The following is a 20,254-nucleotide window of genomic DNA, read 5'->3' as shown; positions in this document are numbered from 1 at the left end:
TGAAGATGACCAATGGTATAATTTTTATTGTATAATATAAAAACTTAAACTCAATGTATCAGCAAGTGTAACTAAGACTCTTCTTCCGGCAAGTATTCTAGTTTTGTCCAATGTTTTGTTGGTATACCTTTTTTTGTTTACCCTTTGTTTAAAAATTTTATACTTGCGGATTTACATTCTCTTTAAGGAACGTATTTTAGAAAGAAAAATCAATAAGATTATACTTGTTTCCAAGTAATTTTCAAGATTACTTGTTTTCACAGAAGGTTAGCTATATTCAGGATGTCAGTGGAAGAGAAAATTGTAAAATTATACTCTCCATCTATTTTATATGACCAAGTTTGAATAGACAAGCAACTTTAAAGAATTTAAAAATATTTCTAAATTTTCTAACTATAAATATGTCTTATATTTGCGAGGCTATAAAACTTAATCTTTTAGCCTTTAACATTCTATAACAATTGTGTGACTGAAAATTTCTCGTTATGAAAAGTTTAATTTAAAATATTTTTAAATTTAGAAAGCTATCATTCTCCTTTGAATGAATAAAAGTAAATGTTGCCACATAAACTGTAGCTAGCAGATAGAGTATATGATAAAACAAAATTTAAGCTATCACCTAAGCTATCAAGTCATTTAAAGGAGAACTACATTGAACTATATGTAGTAAGTAAAATCCAGCTGCATACCTGAAAATAAAGCAAGGAATAACATGCTATAATAAGTAGCGGAGGCAGGATTTTCATCAAGAAATGATTCATTATCTACTATATTTATACACAAAAAATTTAACCTCGTATTTATAAGATGATTTTTCAACAAAGAGAGTTCAAATGAAGCCCTCTAGCTCTGCTGGCTTTTAGCATGTTAAATTATGTTGATAATATAAGAACTAGTTTACAACGCCAACGTGTATATAAGTTAAATCAACAATAAAGATGCAAATGAACTAATCAATACAAAGAGTTAAATAGCTTGAGTGTCGTATGTTAGTGGTCGAAGACCAGAGCTAGGAAATACATGTCATGCAGTCTTTCTTCAACTGTTCCTTCAACTCAGCAGGGACCATCCTATAAGGAGGGATGGATATCGACTGAGTACCCGGTAGTACATGTTGACACCCAATTTCGTCCCTCCTTTATTCACATTTTATTTCCTTGGGCTCTTAAATTAATTAAATTTAAATATTTTCGCTACTATTTTTACTGCCATTAATATCATTACTTTCATCTTCACTATTTTATATCAACATTACTTTCATTACTTTATTACAAATTTTAAATGATTCGTCGTCGTTTATTTTAGGATTTGTACGCGATAAATTAACTTTACTTTACACATACTAATTACTATTTGTCTTTACATCGTATATATTATACTAGTTGTCAAATTAGGAACCCAAAAAGGAATTAATTGAAAGAAGAAAGGGCCACAATTTTCGGACCAACATGTGAAGCCCAATTTCGGACCAATAAAACCAGCCCCAAACGGACCAGCCCGTTTTTCCACCCGACCCGATCCGGCCCAACCCCTCTTCTTCACCCCTAAAACCTAATGAACAAAAAAAAAGAAGAGCAGCCGCACTCTCCTTCGTCCCTCTCTTTCTCTCTCACTTCTTTCCTCTTCCAAACAAGATGTGAATCAACTTTCAACAATGGCAGATCTTTGCCCATCCATTTTCGTGCAAAGCCCTCTACTCACTCTCTCTTTCATCTCTTTCCCCTTTCAAACCAAACCAGCCTTTCACAGCCATGGCAGGGGCTGAAACATCCCATTTTCATGCAACTCTTGAATATAGCCCACAAGAGGCCAACAAACTTTTAAAAGGACTGATTTTTCTGCACAAGAAAATCGAAAAGCAGAGATCAATCGCAACTCGTGACACCCTCAAATGGCTATTTCTTTCCTCTCTAGTGCAAAATCCTTCTTTCTCCTCTGAACTGTGACTACAAAAGAGAGCTTTACCGACTTTGTTCGAATCGTTGACACCTCTTTTGGCGTTTTCTCCGAATTTGAAATTTGAAAATCAAAACGTTAACCTTTGTCTCCTATAAAAAGGCGACGAGATCTCAGCAAAAGGGGAGGGAAAAAAGGCAACAATCGGGGGGAACCATTACTTACATTCGAAAATTATTTGAGATAAACAGAATTTCTTACAAGAGGATATTGTTCTGCTGATATCAAAAATTTCGATTCGAAAGACTCTTTTCGAGTTCGAGTTCGTCGGGTTCGAGCCTAGATTCGAGACGCCCGTCCCCACTTCACTGTACCCACAAAAGGTCGGTAAACCTGATTTTTATTTTTGGTACTCTTAGTGTAATGAATCTGTAGTTTGAGATAAGAACAATGAATTAGAGTTCTTGTCGTGTGAATCACTTCGTATTTCACCTCGATTCTTGTTCTACTGTTAACAGCCTAAAATATTACTCTTCGTCAATTTTATCTGTGCTGTTCTTGTACGGTTGAGATTCCGACTGAAATATGTGTTTGGTTGAAATCGCGACTGAAAATGTGATTTGAGTTGCTGTTATGACCATCTTTATTATGAAATGTTAGTTGGGCTGATTTTCAGCTTTAGGTTTAAACCTTTGATTCATTAATTTAAGTTAACCTCAATATAAGTTGTAAAGCATGCCCTTTCAGTTCCAGGTCCTGTTTGTGTTCGAGCAAAAATTCAGCTGTTATTCTTATGTGACTAGTTGCTGTGACCATTCTCCCCTTTCTTAGCATTAAATACTTGTCCACGAGTTAATTATGTGTCGATTTGTGTGTCTAGTTTAGTCACATGGTGTTTGATGTGTTACATTTGGCTGCAGGTTGTGAATTTAATTTTAGTGTGATTAGAAATTATTAAGTTCAATTTACGACTGGTCTGTTATTATTTCGTTTCAGTTGATTAAGTGGGCTGTTAGTATAACCATAATGTAATTTTCTTCCCTCACCTCAGTTTTATCTTAGTTCTGTATGTTTGAACTCCGCAATCAGACTAGTTAGTTTCAATCGGCGGTGTTACATTGTTGGTTTGTGTGTCATCGGAATTCTGATAATGTAGTTTTTCTTTAAGTTCTTCTCAATGTAGAACTAAGGCGGGAAACCGTTGGCTGAGATGTTTATTTGCTGTTTGCAGAGCATGATCGAGTATTCATTTCTAGTTCGTCATAGAGCTCTATTTCATGTTTAGAACTTGTTGTTGTAGCTAAATAAACAAAGAATGTTATGGAAAATATCAGTTTTCTTATGGGAAGGCTTAGTAATAGTTCTGATTTAATCGGATAAAATGATTTACCAAAGGATGATAACTGGTCAAGACTTTGTTTACTAACTGCTTTAGTAATACATCCGGGCTGAATACTTTCCTTTTCGAGTTCAACTTAGTAGACTTCAATTTAGTTTTGTTAGAAGAAGTTTCATTCTCATATCAAAGCTATTTATTTCTTCCTGTCATGATTTCAGAATTACACATGTTCTTTTTTTGATAAATGTATGCCTAGCATCTTGTCTTGAAAGTGTCTATCTATATATATATCCTTAAGATTAATCTCCTTCATTCGGGTTGGACTGCGTGGTTGATTAAAACGTCTCCAGTAAAATAGCCTGCAAGATTTATTAGTTAGTGTAATCAGTCGTGTGAAACTCTAGCAAGGAGGATTTAAACAATTTGACCCATGTGTATGTTGTTTGAAATGGATCATGGACTGATCTTCTAGGATTGAGTTGCGTTTGATTCCAATACTAACTCCAGGAATTAATTTGTTTTGTCTCAAGTTATAGGTTTTAATATAGTGCTTCAGTTAAAGTTGATTCAAGTATCCCGTTGAAATTAATCCATGACCTTTGTGTTTATTTAGAATGTGCATTTTCTTTAAAATTTAGATTACCCTCTTGTAAATCCTCATTGCACTAATCCTTTTCCTCTTCATCTTTTTGCATGACCACCGCGCGTGAGTCCGAACGACCCGTCATCTTCCGCACCCGATGTTGGGCCAAAACCCAACAAAATCCTCCTACATACCAGCCTCTGTCCGCAGCCAAATAGAAGAACAAAATTCTGGGCCAAGCCCAATAATGGCTACAGACCGCAGCAGTCCGTGAAAATGGGCTGAAGCCACTTCATTTATATCCATTCCTCTATTTTGTATTTTTGTGTGCATTTAACATGTATTGTAGGACTAGTATTTTTGCTTTGTTAATTTAGACGAACTTTAGCAAATTAGTGAGATTTAGTTTAATAATGGGTAGTTAATTTAAGGAAAAAATTAATGAGTAATTTCATAAAGTCACATTTTCTTCTTTTTATATTAAAGTTATACTCCTAACATTTATCTTTCTCAGAATAATTGATTTTTAAATAGCATGACTACATATTTTGGACTAAAAGAATCATTACTCACTTTTACCATCTCAAAACTTCCAAGATGTCAGTAATATATAAGTATTAATCCAAGTATACTTTATAAACAGTATTTTTAAGATTTATTCAGCTATGTATACTTTAGTCTAAAATAACCAAATAAAGTCAACAAAAGAAAACTCACTTCTTTTTGAATCCTATTTATACATCCAGATTTTTTTACATTGTCATAATATGGTTTATCCAAAGTTCAAAAGCTCGTTAAAATTTCATCTAAAAAACTATTACTTATATGCAAATTATCATATTTTCTGCAAGTCTTATTTTAAATAACATTATTACATCATTACATCTTACTTTAAAATTTTAGCAATATATCTATAAGTTATTTTTCAAAACATTTAAAATGACATATTTACACTATTAGCCTAATTAAACTTAAGTCCAGTCGGTTAACCATTATTAATGGAACTTAGAGGATGCCTAATACCTTCCCTCTAGGTTAGTTGAACCCTTACCTAGATCTTTTTTGGTTTCGTAGACTTTAAAACAAATTAACTTTAGATAATTACTTTAATTAACCTTAGGTGCCCTAATTCACCGTAAATAATTAGGTGGCGACTCCCTAACTTTAAATAACCCCGGAATTACCCGGATGTTGTAAACTATCTTGACTTCGGTTAAAATAGGGTATGACAGTACATCTATAGCGAAGTCGATTTCTTGCTCTGGCGAGAGACCTGGAAGTTCATCTGGGAACTCATTAACTACAGGAATGGACTGAAGGGTTGGCAGCTTTTCTTCGGTATCCTGGACTCGAACTATATGATAGATACATCCCTTCGAAATCATCTTCTCCGCCTTGAGATAGGAAATGAATCTACCTTTCGGCGAAACCGTATTGCCCTTCAATTCCAAAGCTGTTTCCCCCGAAAAGTGGAACGTGACAGTCTTCGTCCAACACCCCACATTAGCATAAACCGAAGCCAACCAATCCATCCCCATAATGATGTCTAAGTCGACCATCTATAATTCTATAAGATCTTCTATGGTCTGACGACCACAAACAACCACAGAATAACCACGATAAACCTTTCTAGCAATAACAGGTTCACCGACAGGTGTAGACACAGAAAACGATTTACTCAACAATTCTGGCGTTATACCGAATTTTCCAGCAATAAAGGGGGTGACATAAGACAAATTGGACCCCGGATCTATCAACGCGTAAACGTTATATGAAAAGATGGTCAACGTACCTGTCACCACGTCTGGTGAGGAATCCAAGTCCTGACGACCTACCAAAGCATAAATGCGGTTCTGGGCGCTACCTGTACCAGAAGCTCCTCCATTACCTCTACCTCTGCCTGCTGAAGACTGGGCCCGTGCCTAGGAGGACGCACAGATGTTGATGACCCTGCTATAGAACCCGTTCTGGCGATGCCATACCGCAGGTCTCCCCCCCGGGGGGCGCTCCTCTTAAAATGATCTCAGGCCGCCACAAGTATAACAAGCCCTCGACCCATACTGACATCGCCCATAGTGCGCTCTACCACAACTGCCACACTGCTGTGATAGTGATCTAGCCTATCCCGAACCCCTCTGTTGTAGTAACCCCAATGCATGGGAACTCTCTCCTGGTCCCTATCAATATAATACCTCGGTCTCGCATCCCTAAGACCGAGCCGATAAAGGGCTCAAACGGCCTACTCCCCGGTACCGGGTCTGAAACTCCCCCCTACTCTCACCTTGCTGACCGGTAGTCCTAGCTCTCTTATGATATTCCCTTTCCATGCTCTCAGCCTCCCGCCGCTGACGTCTACGATCCTCGCAGTTCTGTGAGAATGCCTGGATACGAGCAAGGTCCATATTATCACTCACCGCCGCAGTGGTACAACCCTCGACATAGTCGGCGTGCAAACCCGCTATGAACCTGTGGACCCTGGCCCTCGATGAATCAAAGAAGGATGGAGCATATCTGGCCAAGGAATCAAATCGGAGGCAATAACCACGAACGCTAGAACTAACTTGCTGGACAATTAAGAACTGATCTACCCTCACCTCTTGTATCTCCAACGGTACATAATGATCAAGAAAGGCCTCTGAAAACTCAGACCAACGCGCGGGAAGTGCCTCAGGACCTCTGGCATGCTCCCACCTCCCATACCTTAAGACCGCTATATCACGAAGCCTGAAAGCCACTAACACTGCTGCCTCGGTCTCGGTAGCATGCATGACCCTGAATATACGCTGAAGCTTATCGATAAAGTTTTGTAGATCCTCGTCTCGCTTAACTCCTGCGTGCTTTGGAGGGTCAAGTGCTAAAAACTCACGAACCCTCGAACTGTGGGAACCATCAGCGGTCACTGCTCCAGCAGGTGCTCTCGGCTGTCTCTATGTCGTCACAATCTAGGTTAATAAGTGTACCGCCCTTTTAAGATCCTGGTCTGTCGGCGCCGGAGGGGGTACTCGATATACTGCCTCCCTCGGGAGCTCCTCAACGGTGGAGTCATCAATGATGGCGGGGATAGGGTCTCGCCACCGGCCCTTGAGCCGGTCTCGGTCGGGTGTGCCCTGCGCTCCTTTCACCCGGCCACCGCCGTATCACCTCCCCGCTTAGCTGCCTTTTTTCATCACCGGCATAGCTGTGCAAAAATACAGAAAAGTAAATTTAACTCAAATCTCCTATAACTTCGCTCTACAAAGACGATTTAGATCTTGAAGAAGGGTAACCAATTCCTAAATGCCCTGTAGCTTCCTAATTATATGATGTGGTGCACAACACATCTATAAACAAGGCTCTACTAGACACGGCTTGTAGACTCCCTAGGACAGACCTGCTCGGATGCCAAGTTCATCACGCTCTAGTTCCGGAGTGATGTGATAGGAACCCGAAGCCAAACTAGGCCCAAGCGAACCACTCTAAATCTGAGACTTTGGGGAGTGACCCCCAACTTAAACTGATAATGTGTGATTTGGATATATAGAAAAGTACTGGCTGTGTTGTTTGAGCTGGCACACGCACCCACAATATATATATAAACAACTGAGCAAGCCAAGGAGGCTGCTTTAATTGTACAAAACCATCACTATCCAACAGACATATACAAGCCGACAAGGCTATCACACTGACATACTATATACAGGACTCGTCTACAAGCCTCTAGGAAATATGTGACGGTGCCATATAATCAAAATCAAAGAAGAAACTCCAAGGACCTGGCAGTTCTGAACAAAAAGGGAGCTTACCAACCAGCTGATCCAATCCTGTCTACTGGGAAGTTCTATCGGTCTGTCGATCTGTACCTGCAGCCACGAATGCAACGCCCCTGGAAAAAGGGACGTCAGTACGAAACAATGTACCGAGTATGTAAGGCCAGCGATAACTGAAACTGACTGAGACAATGCAATCTTGAGGCCAAAAGATGCCCGAAATATCTCACCTGACCTGTCTCATATGAAATGCAATATAATACTATTATATATGTCTCACTGACCAAGTGGCCAGGCAACCATAAAATCTCACTGGCCAAGTAGCCAGGCAATATGTCTCACTGACCCGTAGGCTAGACAATCTATCTCACTGACCCGTAGGCCAGGCATATCTGTCTCACTGACCCGGGCATATTGTCTCACCGACCCGTAGGCCGTGCAAAATAAAAATGTCTCACCGACTAAGTGGCCGGAATATATATATATATATATATATATATATATATATATATATATATATATCATGCAGTATATCATGCGTATGCGGAAAAACATTGATACCGTAACGTGTCTCTTCTGTCTCTCTGTAAACTCAAGGACATAGGGAACGGATATGGCCCCTCAGAAAGAACAACACAATATTCAGAAACTATACAATAATACGGCAAGCTCTATTCTGACACATCTCTAGTCATAACAGTTCTTTGCATTCCTACTATAGATGGAATCATGCCAAGAAAAGAAGGAACAACCTTAACATGCCTTTTCAGTCTTCTATTACTTAAAGTTTATTCTCCCAAGCTTGTAAATCTACATTCAAGATAAATCATACTACTGTTAGGCTTATCGTCATATGCCTATCTTAGGGCTTTAAATTAAACTCCTTTAGAAATTGCCAAAATTCGGGCAGCATCTCCCATATTTATATCCCTAGCCCGAAATCACAATACCAACAACCAACAATAACAACAACAATACCAACATCAATAACAACGTTATCAACACCAATATGCTCCATAAAGCATCCCTTATGATGTTTTCCAAATTTCTCAATTAACCAACTTGTTATATGACTATTTAATAACCTTATCTCCGTAAATAAACTTAAATCAATATCAATAAAGGAAGATTCATACCTCACCTCGGCTAGAACCGCAATATCTTCACTTTCCACCTTGAATTCAAACCAAGACTTGCCGCAATACGATTTTGTAATCGCAACTATACGCTGTCTGGACCAGAATTTAGAGATTATACTTAATTCGCGTTAAAATTTAAAGATGGGAGGTTGGGGGAAATTTCCAGAATATTTGGGAGGTTTTGGGGGAGGGGGGTGTTTGGATGACAAATGAGGGGGTTAGCGCGTTCGCGCCACCTTAGGGCGCGTTCGCGCTGAGTTGCTGCCTGCCCCTCTGTGCGTTCGCACAGGGTTATTCCTTGCCCTGACTCTTTGCCTTAGAATTCCCATAATGTTTGATTTCGATGTCGGTTTGATGCGCGGTTTGATGCGTTGGAAACTAGACTTCCTGAACTTCAATTTAGGCTTTTTCTTTACCTCAAAACTCCTCATATGCTAAAAGATATTCTTTCTCCAAGTTGGACCAAAATTATCCCCCATCTTTTTTTCCAAAGTTCCAACAAACTTAATTTCTTTAATCCACTTGCCCTCCAATGCTTCCCTATCATATTATATGAACTTAAACCCTCATAATCATAAGGTAGGCGATACAATCTCATATATCCTAGAAGGTACTCTAGTATCCACAATTACATAGCTAAGACCTAATGAATCTTAACGTACCAAACTACGAGGTGTAACACGGCTACCTCCTCTCGAACGAGGCACACACACCTAAAACATATATATATATATATATATATATATATATATATATATATATATATATATATATATATTTATATTTATTAAGCAAGCCAACTAGGTTGCTATGAACGTACACAACCAACAATATCTAAATAGATATATACAAGGCCAGTAAGGCTACAACACTAACATACTATAAACAGGACTCGTCTACAAGCCTCTACGGAAGGCATAACTGTATCATGGTCGGGACGGGCGCCGACCTACCCATCAAGTCTATAACACAAAAGGAAGATTCCAAAGGACACAAACTCCGGACAAAGGGAGCTAACCAATCAGCTGATACTAGGTCCTGTCTAGTGGGGAGGTCTATCAATCTGTCTATCAGTACCTACAGGCATGAATGCAGCGTCCCAGGCAAAAGGGACGTTTGTATGAAACAATGTACCGGAGTATGTAAGGCAATAGAATAACTGAAACTGAGACTGGACTGAAAATATAATAATCCGGAGGCCAAAGATGCTCTAAAATATCTCACCTGATCTGACACATATCAAATGCAATACAATAATATCATATATCTCACTAACCAAGTGGCCAGACAACTGTAAAATCTCACTGACCATAAGGCCATGAAATAATGTCTCACTGACCCGTTGGCCAGGCAATAATGTCTCGCTGACACGTAGACCAGGCAATAGTGTCTCACTTACCAAGCAGCCAGGCTAAAGAAAATATATGTATATCATGATGTATATCAAGTGTAAGCTGAAATATATGAAGACATCGACATGTTTCTTTCTAACTCTTCTACTAATAGTGAACTAAGGAGCGGGTACAAACCTCTCCGAAGATACAATACCATGCTAAGAAGCTTTACACCTCTAAGACAGCTCTAAACAATAGTTCCCTTTCTTTAAGATTCGATAAGTGCTTACTATGTACGGGATCGTGCCAAGAAAGGAAAGGATAGCCATTACATACTTGAAGTCATCAATATAATCCAACAACAAACTCGTCGTAACACTTACGCATTTTCCTATAACAAAGGAACATATATATGAACCTAAATGACGCTAGTATATCGCGTATATCAAACGACAAATCGATTCTAAAATGAAACGGGTAGCATTTACCCCATCCTTTAATCACTACAACACATCCAGCCGCCAACAACAAAAACAACAACTTCATATAAGTCTCTTTAAGCTCACCTCAAAAACTTAAAGATATACATCAAAATAGCCCAATATACACTTCGTATACGATACTTTATACACTTCGTTCTTCCAAATACTCAAGTATATCAACATCAGCACAACCAAAACATTACCTACTATCATATATAAAGAAATTAACTCAACAACATAGCAACAACATGGCCAAAACAGATTACAAACCCAACATGAACTTCAATATATATTAGAACTTTTTCCCAACTTTCTTCCTTCAACACTTAGTACAAACACCTAACAAACTCATAAACATGGAAATAAGGTGAAATCTTACCTCAAGAACTCAAGAACACTTCAATTCCAAGATTACTACACTATGAGGTATCCTTCAAAGCTACTACAAAAGGAAGAACTAAGCTTCAACAACAATCGGGAAACATTTGTCACTTGATTCTCTGTTTTAAATCTTTGATTTCACTTGGGGTTCATAAATTATGTTGGAGAGGGCTTTTAGAGGTGTAGAGGATCTGTAGAAATGGTGAAATGAATTATGATAAGGGTGAAACAAAATATATACAAAAAGAAGGCTTCCACCTCCAATGATATACGATCCAATATACGGGCCGCAAATCAATATATGGTCCGTATATTTGGACAATAAATCACCAACAGTAGCCCAACCCCACTACTATTAAAATATGGTGGGGGTTCATCCAATGTACGGTCCATATATCCCACCTTCAAGATGAAACTTCGATGAAATGTATTCTTTTCGATTCGTTTAACCTCTAATCCTTCCAACCCATACCAAATATGAACTTAAATCCTCGTATACTCAAGTTGGACATGTCTAATCTTAAGAAACCTCGAAGATAATCCCGTTCTCCAAATCTGCGATGACCAACTCATGACGAAACTCAACGTACGAAAGTACGAGGTGTAACACATATATTAACTCATAAATCCAGATCAATTTCCTTTCAGAATTATCCGAGATATGGAGCAATGAGGTAAAAAATTCATTCAAGCCGGTATAAGACAAATCACGGGTTTCATAGCTCACATAAAAAATAATTATACAACCTAAGTGGATTTATCACCGCAACCACGCCCGAAGGCTAAACATACTTTCCCCGTCATTCTAACTAACCAACAATATACACCGGTACCCACCCAAGTGCTCATCGCAATCACTAAGGTGGGACCCCCATCACACACAATAACCCTTCAATAATTATAAACTATATATGCCCTCCAATTAGAGTCTAACGAATAAACCGTAACCTACCTCGAGGCCAAACATGATCCACGAACCCTCACGCTAACGCCTTCTCCTTTCTGGAGTGCTTCCAAATGGTCAAAGTCTATCAAATATGAAGTCTACATTAAAATATGAATCTAAGGATACCCATATTCCCATACTTTGATCTGGGACCAAAAAAACGAACCCAAAATAATCAAGTCCAAGACTAAGAGAAAAACTAATTTTTTTTTTTTTTTTTTGTGGAAATAGCTTTCCCACAGTTTAAATAATCAAGATACTAAAAATCACAAAGGTCGAACAATAATTGAACCCTCAATTTCATAAATCTCATGCATTGCTATCCACTGCTATGTTATCAAATGTAGTATATGTCATAAATCTCATGCATTGCTATCCACTGCTATGTTATCAAATATAGTATGTGGTTTAGTTCTCTTGAATAAGATGAACTATTTACTTACGCCCTCTTCCAACCCTTTATATCCATTAATCTACTTATTCAGCTAGGAAAACTTTAAAAAGTGCAAAGAAAAGGGGTGTTGCATTAACCCCAGAAGGTTATCTTGACATTGGCAAAATACGATTAATCGAATTTATCTTGGAATAAGTTTGCTTCTATTCGCGGTTTTATTGCACCACTGATTTTCCTTTTTCTCTTTTATTGGATAATGATTCAATAACTATGCATGATTCTTGCTAAGATGATTAGCATAGGATATTACTAACCATCAAATATCTTTTGAATTATAGGGGATTCATCTATCACAAGCTTGGAAATTTTTTAGTTGAACTTTTTTGTATTTTTCTGAAGTTTTGCGCGCGGGTAAATTTCCTAATATGAAAGTAAAAAGAGTGAATTATTGGAACAAGTGGTCTCTCATCTTATCATTTGTCAAAAGCAAACCTTTGAAACTGATCAATCAGTGGCGGTTAGGATTTTCACCAATGAGGTTCATCATCTACTATATATATATATATATATATATATATATATATATATATATATATATATATATATATATATATATATATATATATATCAAAAAAAAAAAAATGACCTCGTATATTAAGTGTGATTTTCTGGCAAAGGGGTTCGAATGAACGCCCCTCTAGCTCCACCACTGGTAGCAATTTTTAAATGAAAATTGCTCCATAACAACACGAACGTCCAACAGTCACTAAAGTAACAAATGAAAAAGAATTGGCTAACATCTTAAGTACATGTGTTGATTCTTCTTTCAATCCACATAAATATCACAAATCCATGCTGCTATATAAGATTGCAGTACAAAATCGAAATTTAGATAACTAGTATTAATGGAAACATCTCCAGCAATATCAATAAACCTTGACAGCTTGATCATCAGCACCTTCGTCTTCATCTGCAACTTCAGCAGATGGATTTTCCCCCCGATATTTACATCAATGGCTCCCCAAACGACCCTATTTCCTTGTACTTCTGAGGGCACTCCATTCTCAAGTTTTGTATAAGGAAATGATCTAAAAGGAGCTCATCATCGGAGAGAAGATCCTGATAAACCAACATGTTTGCATATGAGTTTTCTCTGTTTCTACCTCTGAAGAACTTGCTTAAGAAAAACGCAGTAAAGTGCACCCGCTTTTTTCCAGCTTTCTAACAACTTCCTTTATTAGGATGTTGAGCAGGACCACCAGTTGCGCGACTTTATGCAAAATAACCACTTTGATTCACTCGTCTGTCTTAATTTATTGACAACAAACCTGAGCTGAGAGAAATTAAAATTCCGTTGAATGATAAGGCCGACATTTGCACCATCACAGCATCAAATGGACCATGCTTCTGAAGCCACTCCTGAAATTGCACAAAATTAGCCTTTATTTCTCTTTCACAAGTCAATTTTGCTAAGAAATTAGCAAAGTTCTCTGTTTATAAAGTTCAAACAAATTGAAATGGAGGGAGTAATAGTTAACTTAAGAACTTACGTATGGAGAAACTTGAGTCTAGCCTTTGAATTATCGAATGTTCCGCAGATGTGGAAACAACTAGATATTTTCCCAAGCACAGGTGTGAGGGAGACCACGCAGGAGCAGCCACACACCTGCGGACATAACTTCGCAGGTACCGCCCTAACCGACCTCACCTAGTCTCTCACTTGCGGACCCATTTACGAAGGTGCGGCTACACCAGAAGCAGAAAATGCAAGAACTTTAAAACTTCCGATCCAACACCCAAAACTCATTTGGCTACTCATGAACACAAACCAAACTTGGAAACTGAGTATAAATGACAGTACGAACTTGCTCGCGCGCTCAGAATTTCCAAAAAGGATTACCTTAACCCGGTGTTGACCAAGGTGAACTCCAAAACATAAAAATCCTATATTTTCACCCAATGACCCAAAACATAAAAGAACGCCTCGAGAGTCAAATCAATGACTCGACTAAGTCATAAATAGCATTTCAGACCTAATGGAATTGACAGAAATTCAAAAATGACCCATATAACCCCAATGTTGGCTTTGGTAATTCCATTCCACTTCCTTAACTTATAAACTACTAAAATCACCAAATCTGATCCAAAACCCACTCGATTGCATCGGGAACCATGTCACCCATCCCCACAAGTCATAAACACAGAAAATAAGCTAATGGAAGGGTAATTCGGGGAAAAAGAACAATTAGAAAATTCATTTAGTACTATTAAGTATATATGATATTCTTCATAATTTTAGAAGACATAATTCAAAAGAACTCAAATGTTAGAAGACTCCATATTCTAACACTAAATCACCAAACTCAACTTCTGCAGGTCATGCTAAGTTCTTGAAAATTTTCGAATATGTAAATTCATTAAAACTCTTAGAATATAATATTTTTATTATTATCATCGTCAAGCTAATATTTTATTTGGTGCATACATCAAATAACACTTTTATTCAACCCAATCAAAAATTTGTATTTTCTTTACTTGAAATATTTTAGTCAAGGTCTATAGCCCAGGTAACACTCTTATCCTAACCAATCAAAACTTTAAATGATAATTCGACTTAAAATGTTGTGGTCAACGTCTATACACCAACCAATACTCTTATCCTAACTAATCAAAGTTTTTATAGACTTTTGACTTCAGATGTATGTTTTGTCAAAGTCTATATACCAATTAACACTCATACACATCCTAACATTCTTCCATCAGCACGTACATTCTAGTCGAAAATCAGTTCGAGCAGCTGGCACTCTATGTAAGGCGTTATCTTCTGACTCTTCTACAACAAAGAAAAAGAGTAAGTTAAAGATTCTTGCCTAGAGGAAAATAAAGATGAAGGAAATAAACGCGTTCTTGAGCTTTTGCTCGGAAACAATTAAGGGATTAGCTCAAAGGGGTACTAAAGTCCATGCAAGATCTTGTGCTAAGAGCATGGAGGTTTTAGTCCTCCTCAAGGCATAATATTGGGAACGCTCTTTAACTATGCATCCTCTTTTCTTTCGGGAATAGAAAATTAAGGAAATCCTAGATTTTTTGTCCCAAGCAGAAAAATTCATTGGTACTATTATGTATAAATGATATTTTGAGTTTATCATAATTTTAGGACATAATTCAATAGAATTCAAATGTTAGAAGACATCAAGATTCTAACACTAAATCACCAAACTCCACTTCTGCAGGACATCCTAAGTTCTTGAAAATTTTCGAAAATGTAAATTCATTAGAACTCTTAGATATAATATTTTTACTATGATCATCGTCAAGTTAATATTCGATTTGGTGCAAACGCCAAATAACAGTCTTATTCTAACCAATAAAAAAATTGGATTTTCTTGACTTGAAATGTTTTTGTCAAGGTCTATACACCAAATAACACTCTTATCCTGATCAATCAAAACTTCTGTGAATCTTTACCTTGAAGTCAAGGTTTATACACCATCAACTCTTATCCTAACCAATCAAACTTTAAACGATATTCAACTTGAAATGTTGTTATCAAGGTCTATACACCAACCAATACTCTTATCCTAACCAATCAAATGCCTTTATGAACTTTTAACTTGAAATGTTTTGCCTAAGTCTCTACACCAATTAATACTCTTGTAGACTTTTCTTTCCCCTCTAAGAATTTGAATTGATTAAATAACAGTTTCCTACTATTAAAGTTAATATTTTCAAGGTGCATTGTTCTACGTTATGTAGGACTGTATAATAGTTAAATTAGTACTATTTGATAAATAAGATTAATGATGCGTAATAATTGAGTCAGGACTACTTGCAGGGACTTGGAATTGTGAAGTCTTCTTTTGATAAGGTATCATACAAAATTGCATTATTACAAGTGATAGGAATTTTTTGTTGTAGCTTTCATTGAATTTTTCTATCCAATGAATTTTGCATTGATTTGAAAATGAAATTTGAGATTTTTTCTAGCATTCATTTGGATTCTAGTGCAATAGTTAAATTAGTACTATTTGATAAATAAGATTAATGATGCATAGTAATTGAGTCAGGACTACTTGCAGGGACTTGGAATTGTGAAGTCTTCTTTTGAAAAGGTATCAAACAAAATTGCATTATTACAAGTGATAGGAATTTTACGCGGCAAGCTTTCATTGAATTTTTCTATGCAATGAATTTGAGAATGAAATTTGAGATTTTTTCCAGCATTCATTTGAATTCTAGTGCAATAACTTGTGCATTGACTTGAGAGTGTAAACTTAAGATTGTTTCTGTTAGGTTAATTTCTATACATTCATAGTGTTAAGGAATTGTTACTGTCAAATCTTTTAAAATCAATTTGTAGGAAACTTTAGATTGCAAGCATGAATGATCTGCATAATATGATAAGTAACCCGTTACAGGCAGCAAAGCAACATGATAGTGCAAAAATCTTTTATAATGTCAATACATATAATGTGAAGTCCATTGAAATAATTGTAGAAACATTATAACACTCTGTACCTTGGACATTCTAAATAATATCCAGCTTTAACTGTTAACTTCTTTTTCTGATAGTCAAAATTGCAAGAAATATGTCTAAAGAGAAGCCGAGTTGTGGGAATATAATATTTTCATTGTACAAATAATTTCTTTAACTATGATTGATCATCTATCATGCGTTGATTCATCACATATTAACCACAGTTACTGAAAAACAAAATTTAATCCTATACATTTACAATAACAAATACTCTTTCAATCTCAATCTAGTTTGGGTCAGTTGTATGAATCCTTACTATCCATTTGGCTCAAATACAATGTCATACATTTCAATATTAATTCTATAAATTTAGGGGGGAAATGTCTTGCAATTAATTGGCCGAACTTTAATTATGAAAGATTAAATAATAGTCTTTTTTTTGTTTTGTTATGAAATAATAGTCATCATCATATCAAAATATATACACTATCATTGAATAAGTGTAAATTTGACTTAAAATGACTAGGTGACCTTCCTAGAATTGAGTACTCAAATCGTCATTATATTTGACGTAAACTTTGGGAGAAAAAGGAAATTAGCAGGTAACTCACATTTAGAAGTACAATTTTTGTAGTTTTTGTTATTTTTAATTTATATTCTACAGTCTGATGCATATTTAAGGATTTGATGAGACTTTTTTGGTAACTATCGTTAAATTCTTTCACCTTTGTTTCCATCAAATCTTATAGATAGAGTTCAGTAAATTGTTTACTAATCGGACCCGTTTAGCCATGAGAATTTTTCACTTTACTTGAAAATCAGCATTTGGCCATGAGAATTCCAAATGCTACTTTGGAAAACACTTAAAACCTTATTTTCACTTTTTTCACTTTTAGTACCTTCAAACAACCAAACACAATTCCAACTTCAAAATTTCAAATAAAGAGAAAAATATTTGGTTTTCATGGTCGTTCGCCTACGATAACTAAAAGTGTTAATTTTTGATAAACTTAAAGGACCCAAACTGTTAAGTGCATACATAAGGAACTATTTTAAACTTACTCTCAAACACAAGGGACCATTTTTGTCATATTCTTGTATATGTTTGATCAATTCTTATCTTTTTTCAAGTATGGTTCAATTGATGAGAACTCTAAAAATATGTTGTTGCAGTTGCAGAAGGGGAAACGATGCCGCTTTTGATGAAGCACAAGAGGGACCACTTAAATCAAACAAAGTACGTTCTCCCTTCTCTTTATTCTCTCTATTTATTTTATTTATTTTTCTATGCCCCTTTGCTTGTTTCATTTATCCACAGATTTTGTGGTTGTGCTTTGCTTGTTTCAATTCTTCATAGAATTTGTGGTTGTGATTTGCTTGATGCTTTTGTTTCATATGAAATTTATAGTTGACCCGATTCTTTTTGTATCTGCTTAGCGCTAAAACAGGTGGTTTGCGGAGATGGAGTTAGGATTTTGAGTTTATGGGTTCTGGTTATGAATTAAATTATTTTGACACATTAGAGTTAATGTTCAAAAACACATCTGAACTATCATTTTTCGCGAGTTTCACACCCCAGCTAATAGTTATTTCCCTTTTCCTACGTGCACTATTATTTCGATATATTATTTCGATATTTTCTTTAAATACGAATGATCGTCTATCATGCCTTGATACATCACATATTAACAAGGTTAGTGATTTTACTACACAATTTCACTAACTTGATTTATTAATACATCATAATTTATCATATACACGAGCTTGCGTTGGACTGTATTTGAATCGCAGACAGTTCTACTTTGATTTGCTTTAAGCTGTTGTGCCACAATATCAAGTTAAATTGGAACCTTGCAATATTAATATGTGCTGATGGAAAATAGATTGAGACATGGCTTACACCTCATCGTAACCATATTAGGAGCAACTGCAGAACTGGGCTCCTTCTCCAAACTTGATTGTGATTCTTGATTGTATAGAGAAAGCAGAGTGTAGGAGAAGTATTTATTTTTTCCTTGTTGACTTGTAAGTCAAGCTCTTTACACCAAGTAACACTCCATCCTAACCAATCAAAATTTTAAACGATTTTCGATTTGAAATGTTGTTGTCAAGGTCTATACACCAACTAATACTCTTATCCTAACTTTTCTTGATTTTTTGACGCGAAATGCTTTCGTTAAGGTATATACATCAATTAATACTCTTATAGACTTTTCTCTTTTCCATGTTACCAGTTAAAAAAAAAAGACTTTTCAATCTCCAATAATAATTTAATTTGATTAAATAATTTTTTTCTATTGTTAAAGTTAATATTCTCAAGGTGCCAGAAAGTGATTTCTCCGATAAGGTATAAGTTGAGTGATTTTATTGGTACAAAAACAAGGTTAGTGATCTTACTACAAAATTTCACTAAATTGATATATAAATACATCATAATTAATCATCTGCATGAGCTTGCATTGGATCGTGTTTGAATTGTAGACGGTTCAACTTTGATTTCCTTTAAGCAGTTTTTGCAACAATATCAAGTAAAATTGGAACCTTGAAATACTGTGTGCTCCTGGAAACTAAATGAAGACATGGCTTACACCCAGTGGTAGAGCAACGGCACAATTAGGCTCATTTCTGAACTTAATTGTCAGTCTTTTTTGTGTAGAGAAAGTAGAATAAAGGAGATTTTTTTTTTTTAAGATGAAAATCTTTTTTTTTTCCTTCTTCTTGACTCTTAAGTCAGGGTCTATATCAATCAAAACTTTAAAGGATTTTGGACTTGAAATGTTGTTGTCAATGTTTATCTACCAACCAATACTCTTATCCTAACTAATCAAACTCTTGTGAAATGTTTTTGTCAAGGTCTATACACAATTAGCACTCTTAACTTTTCTTTCTCCTATAAAATTTAAATTGATGAAATAATTATTTCCTACTGTTAAAGTTAATATTCTCAAGTTGCGTTATTCTGCATTATGTCTTGTACTGTTTGATAAATAATATTAAAAATGTATAATTATTGGGTCAGGACTATTTGCAGAGAGTTGAAATTTGACGTCTTCATCCGATAATGTATCAAACAAAATTGTATTATTACAGGTGATAGAATTTTTGTGTTGTAGATTTCATTTGAATCTTTCTACGCAACGACTTTTGCATTGACTTGAGAATATAAGTTTGAGGGTATTTTCCAGCATTCATTTGAATTCACCGGAGAATGTGCATATATAATTGACCACTCTAAATTTGACTGAAAATGACTAGGTGAGCTTCCTGGAATTTATTACTCCAAAGCAACAATTGTAAATTTTCTTTCCTTTCTTGATAACTCAATATTATTTAACAGAGGAACCAAGCAAAAAATTCTTGATATCTTTTTCCTCTAAGTACTCCGATATCATCATTTTAGGATTTTCAACTTGAAATGTTGTTGTCTAAGTCTATACATCAATCACTACTCTTCACCTAACTAATCAAACTCTTCCTGATTTTTTGATATGAAATGTTTTCGTTAAGGTCTCTACATCAATTAATACTCTTATAGAC

General features: G+C 36.0%; 1 long non-coding RNA gene across 1 annotated transcript; it reads right to left on the bottom strand.

Annotated features, from left to right (window-relative positions):
* Window positions 1–12,990: 12,990 nt before the first annotated feature.
* LOC132035225 (uncharacterized) lies at window positions 12,991–14,313 on the bottom strand. The gene is made up of 2 exons (XR_009409198.1): window positions 13,787–14,313; window positions 12,991–13,656 (listed from the first exon to the last, which is right to left on the bottom strand). It is a non-coding gene; the product is annotated as an uncharacterized LOC132035225 (long non-coding RNA).
* Window positions 14,314–20,254: the final 5,941 nt, after the last annotated feature.

This window comes from Lycium ferocissimum, chromosome 10 (assembly GCF_029784015.1).
Source record: "Lycium ferocissimum isolate CSIRO_LF1 chromosome 10, AGI_CSIRO_Lferr_CH_V1, whole genome shotgun sequence".
Taxonomy (NCBI): Eukaryota; Viridiplantae; Streptophyta; class Magnoliopsida; order Solanales; family Solanaceae; genus Lycium; species Lycium ferocissimum.
Note: the sequence above shows the minus strand (reverse complement) of the source record. Positions and strands in the feature narration are given on the sequence as shown.